Raw genomic sequence first — 5749 nt, forward strand, 5'->3', positions numbered from 1 at the left:
TAAGCGAGGTTTGAGATTTCGAGTATACCTTGGTTTCCCGCTCCTGAGCTTGAAGCTCCACGTATGCCCAACATGGTTTTGATTGCATCCACCCTTATGTCTAATGAACTCGTCGCGAGAATCAATGATGAGAACCCGTTATCCATGATCTGATTCTGCCTCGTGAGCTGTGCGAGAATGCGCTCATTGATGGACCTCTCGTCTCGGTCCTCCAAGTTTCCCCTTCCCCGTGTGGGTTCAGGCTGGCTAGGCTCGCTTTCTTCTTCCTGCTCCTCGCTTTCTTGCATTGCCTATCTCATTTTCTTGTTTGAGATCTATAACTGATCTATCAACACTCGCCGTTCTTTTGGGGATTTCAGACAAACCTCCTCAAGGGTGATGTAATGTCCCTCTCCAACATGGTAGATGTCATTGTGGCAGAGGTTTTGGGCATTGAAAACCATCCCGCTCATGGGCCTGGCCTCAGTCCGGCTTATGTCCACTCCCTTCTTTTCCATGATCCAGCTTAGGATCATCCCGTAGGGTAGACTAAGCCGGTTGCTAGACTTACAAAATTCTATGTGTTTCAACATAAGGGCGGGCAGATTGAACTTAACCTTATGCTTAAGGAAATAGGCAAAGGTGCATTCCAAGCTCCCCACATCCTTGCTCTTGTTGTTAGTGGGCAATAAGCTGTCGGACACAATCATAACTAGCAGTTTCTTTTCGGCGGTTAGCAACTTCTTGATTAGCCTTGTGGCCAAAGTAAAACCGCCTTCTCTTCTCAACAAATACCCGAGGTAGTTTGCGTACCTCGTGTCTCGGATACTGATCCATGCCTTTCGGTCATAGTCTGACACACCCGTGGTGGTCAATTTCAGGAGTTTAGCCAATCGGCCCTCGGAGAGCACTATCTCCTTGCCCCGGACCTTGGAGGTGATTTCCAACTTGTCCACCCGTTTGGTAGCCACCAAATGGCAATATAACTCCTTTACCAATTCGGGGTACGTATCCCTTTTAATCATGAGATAGGTATCCAAAAGGCCTTGGAATCTAAGCATATCAATCAACTCCAGAGAGAATTGGTCGGGTTCAAGTGCTTTACCTCCGATCACCACGTAGTCGACATCGTTCCACTCCAGGACTCGGGTACCGACGAGCTTCTTCAGCATTGTTTGCAGTGGTTACGGTTGGGGTGGTTTCCTGGTGACTTTTACGGTGACTTTTCGGTGGGAGTTTCGGCGAGCTGGGAGACGGAGTGGTGCAGCGTGGGCGTCGACGGCGGGGTACCGGGGAAGGGGTGTGGCGCTTGTCCAAAGCTGCGACGAAGGGGTGGCGGCTCTTGCGGTCGGTCGTGGCACGACGGTGGCAGCGTGGCTCCGTCCAGGCGGCCAGCTGCACGGCAGGAAGCGGTGGCAGCGGGAGTTTGACGGCGGTTGGCCGGGCGGTCGGCGGGAGGTTGACGGGCAAACGGTGGTGGGTGGCTGTGTGTGGCGCGGACGGAAAGGGAGGAGAGATGGAGAGAGAGAGAGAGAGAGAAAGTGGGAGGAAGAAGAAGGAGAAGGGTTTTTGATTTGGGGATTTTGGGTTTTAGGGATTTGGAGGGGATTAAGAAGGTTTGTGTTCCCTTGGGTTTCAAAAAATAATGGTGGTTCAATGGTTAAGGCATTAGTTTGGGAATAAGAGGTCTAAGGTTTAATTCCTACATGTTACATTAGGGTTTTTAGTGCACCTCTCCCATGCTTTTGAGGGCTTCCTATTATTCGTTTGATCCGGGGTGGCAAGTGCTCCGATTAGGTTTTGGGATTTGTAGATTATAGAAGGCATGGATGTTAGTCCTTTACTTAATTCGAGGGGTGGTAGTTAGAGGAATAAGCTGATTGAATTAATTAACTTTGTCTTTTATTTAAAGGTACAAGAACTTCTAAATAATCGAACAAAATAAGCGATTATACTAAAAGGGTAGTTTACAAGGATTCATAGTCTATCTTAGACAGAATTCCTCTTCCAGATTTTCTTCCAGTTGATTCGTGGGGTCCTCGTCCCCTAGAGCTACGTTTTCTGCGTCGATCCCGGCTTCGGCTTCAAGGTCGGCCTGGGTGCGGCTAATGACGAATACCTTTCCGGGTGCCACGTAATTCCCTCGATTGTTCGCCTTTCCTTGTTGGGTTATGACCGTAGGTTTCACGTTTGGGGGTTGGGTGCACTGGAAGGCTTTATGTCCTTCTCCTCCGTAGTTGAAGCATCGTTAGGCGCTTCCGAGGCAGTCTTTGCTCCTATGGTCCTTATTGCATTTTCTACAAAGGAATTGTCGTGCGTTGGTTTCGTTGTACTTCATGGACGATCCTTGAGTAGGTGGGTTGACCGTCCTTGTGTTAGAGTCGTTCCTTGTCTTTTCACAGTCGGTCCCCCACTTCTGGTATTCCTCTTGCGGATTTGTTCTTGAACTCCTAGTTGTAGAAGTTGGATTCGGTAAAGATCGGCGACGCTGGTGTAAGCCTCATTAAGGGTTCTGGGCTTACTCACGATTAGAGCCTTTCAAGCTTCCAAGTTGAGACCCGTCACAAACTTCTCTATTTTGGTCGTCTCTGTAGGCACCAATTCAGGTTCAAAATGAGCTAGTTCAAGAAATCGTTTGTTCTATTCCATTACCGTGGCCATCCCCTGTTTCAGGTGGAGGAGTTCTTCGTACATGGCTGGCCTTATGTGTGCGGGGTAGAACCATCCCCATAGTCGCACTTTTAGGGATTCCCAATTGAATCCTGGTTCTTGCCTATAAGCAGGTCCTTCGTGAACCCACCAAAGGTTGGCTTCGTGTCCGAAGTAGAATAAGGCTATTTCTACACGGAGTTGCTCCGGTCATTCTACTACTTTGAAGATCTTGTCGAATGTTCGGATCCATTCTTCGAGGGTCGTGGGATCTTCTTCTCATGAGAAGATAGGCGGGTGATGGCTTGAGACTTGGCGAGCTACATCTGAGTTTTCGTTCGGCGGTTGTGGTGGTTAGTTATTGTTATGGAGGATGGCGTTGTTTAGTGTCTGGGCGACCTGAGTTAGTTGCTATAGGTTCTGAGATAGTGATTCGTGAGTAGAGGGTTCATGGGTTCTTGACTGACTCCTTGTTGGCGCCATTCTGGTGTTCTACAGGGCCAACATCGATTGTAATGGTAAGTTAGGGGTTCACATCCTTACCTTGATTCTATAGTTATGGGGAATTCTTAAGCTAAGCACAGAATAGACTATGGAGAAGTTAAGCAGATAATGATAAGTCCTAGGTATTTAAACACCTAGAGTTAAAGCTTAACATCTTAAAGTCTTAAACTTAGAGTACTATCCTAGCTGCAACCTAGATTCTTAAAGTCTAGCTCTTAACATTCCAAGTGTGTAAGTACCTAGAGTTCAAGCTTAATGCCCCAAATTCTTATCCTAAAGGCGTTGTCCTAGGGTCGAACTTAGGCTCTGCTAAATTTTGAGATATTTAAAACTTATAAAATAAAGGCGAAACTATCAATTAAATCCCAAATAGAGCATAAAGCTATCCATAAGTGTCGGGGTGCTACGCCACACCTAGGTTTGAGAACCTAGGTGCACAGGCTAACTAACCAAGCATAATGAATCCTCAAATCAATATTCAAATACAATCCCAAGGCACGTAGGCCAACTACTGTGCTAAGGTTATTTAAGCTAAGTCCAAGGTCCTGACTAGCGCGCTCCAAAGCAAATGCTCATCACCTGAAAAACATTCGGTGTAACAACCGTCAGCGAATAATGTTGGTAGCCCACTCCAACGCATTAAGTACGATATAGGTAGATATAAGAAACTCATTTTGAAACCTGAATACATATATACTTACAAGACTCTAGTTTAAATCGAAGATCAAGACTTAAGACATATTAACAGACTCCACATCATAGAATAATCATAAGAACTAACAGGCGTCCTAAGCACGAAATACAAGACATGACAGGCAGATAAGCATACAAATAACAAGTAGAGGCAACGAAGGCATTCAATACAATCAATTAGCAAGTAGTCATCGAAGCACACAATTCATCCTCCAACCTTATACCAAGTTCCAACCTTGTAGCTCCCCTCCGTCCTTATATCAGTTCCAGCCTATACCTCCAGGCCACCCTTATATCACCACCCCTTATGCCTCCGGGCAACTACATGCCCCCACCGACAAACCGCCTATCAACCACCAACATATCAAGATGGTGTCGCAATGCCATTCAATGATTCGCACCTCTAGTGTCAATATCAAGGGGTTAGCGCATATAGCTCTAACATGACACCGCAGCACTTATAACCTGACCCATGCTCAACGGCAAGCAAGTCTAAGGTGGGTGTGTGCCTTCAGCACAGTCAACGCTATGGCATGTACCTTTAATACAATGACCGGGCACAAGTGGTGCTAATCTCCAACAATTCATTACCACCAATCACAATCCCATCATCATCATCATCATCTTCAACAGTCACACCGGCCATTGCGCAATGACCACGATACTCATCATCATTCCATCAATCAACACATAATCACATAACAATCAAGACATAACAACAACGACACGTATTACAAATGAATTCCTAGAACGGTGCCTAAAACACCAAACGAGACTCATACACGACAAATGGGGTACAACGGGACACAACAGAACACGGGGAAACATCAAACGGGGGAAAACATCACGACCCTTATACATTTTCCAGCGGGTAGGTGGCAGGTAGAGGACCACCAACCAGCCACCCGCTGGCGACCACTACCTATTCCAGTGACTGGCCGGCGGGCAGACCACCGCCCGCCGGCTGCCCGCTGGAACAGTGAACGCAGGCAGCGGGTGGTCACCCCTCCCCCCACCTACCCCCCACTGGTACACGGGCAACTTTTTGGTCTTGGGATCGCTCGTGGAACCCGAAACAATGTCGAGACACATTCAAGCACATAATGACAACACCACGGACTCAATTAACGGAATTAAACCAAGAATCACACCAAATACGTTCTAACACGATTTCTAAACATACCAAGACCCAACATAAATCATATAACGGTCCAGGAGCATCCGGAACCACAAGAACATCAAGAAATCTATATGAAAAGTCCTAAACACAAGTCCTAGGCTAGACTCAACACCCGATCATGCATAATCCCACCCAAATATACCAAGAACATCATAATACGAAATTCACGATATAAACCCTAGGGCTCTAGACATATTATAAATACAAGATCGTTCATATAATCAATCACAATATCAAGAACATCAAGATTATCACATAAACACAATATAAACCCTAGGCAAAGCTCTATCAAGACTCAAGCACAAAATCATATATCAAAGGAGCTAATGAATAAGATATAGCAAGGAAAATGGGTTTTGTCGAGACATGGTTACCTATTAGCCCTAATCAATATCCTTGGCTACTAAGGTTCTTCTCTAAGATTTCCTTCCTGTGGATTCCTCTACGTTTGGTGGCAGGGGGATCCTTTTGTAGTTTCCCTTCGGGAATATCTTGTATGGTAGAATTAACTGTCGTAGGGTTTCTAAATGCTTCCTAAGTCCCTATACATAGATTCAGGAGTCCCAACTAGGGTCTGAATGGTAAAGGTCCACTTATCCTATTCCTTATAGGATTAAGGACTTGGTTAAGGATAAGGGTTCATGGTCCATTGTGGGCCACGCTAATTAATTGATGGGGATTCTAGTCTAATTAAATCATTCTTAATTATATGGTAACGAATTAATTATATAATTAATACGGATA

The sequence above is a fragment of the Ipomoea nil genome, unplaced genomic scaffold, assembly GCF_001879475.1.
Source record: "Ipomoea nil cultivar Tokyo-kokei standard unplaced genomic scaffold, Asagao_1.1 scaffold3251, whole genome shotgun sequence".
Taxonomy (NCBI): Eukaryota; Viridiplantae; Streptophyta; class Magnoliopsida; order Solanales; family Convolvulaceae; genus Ipomoea; species Ipomoea nil.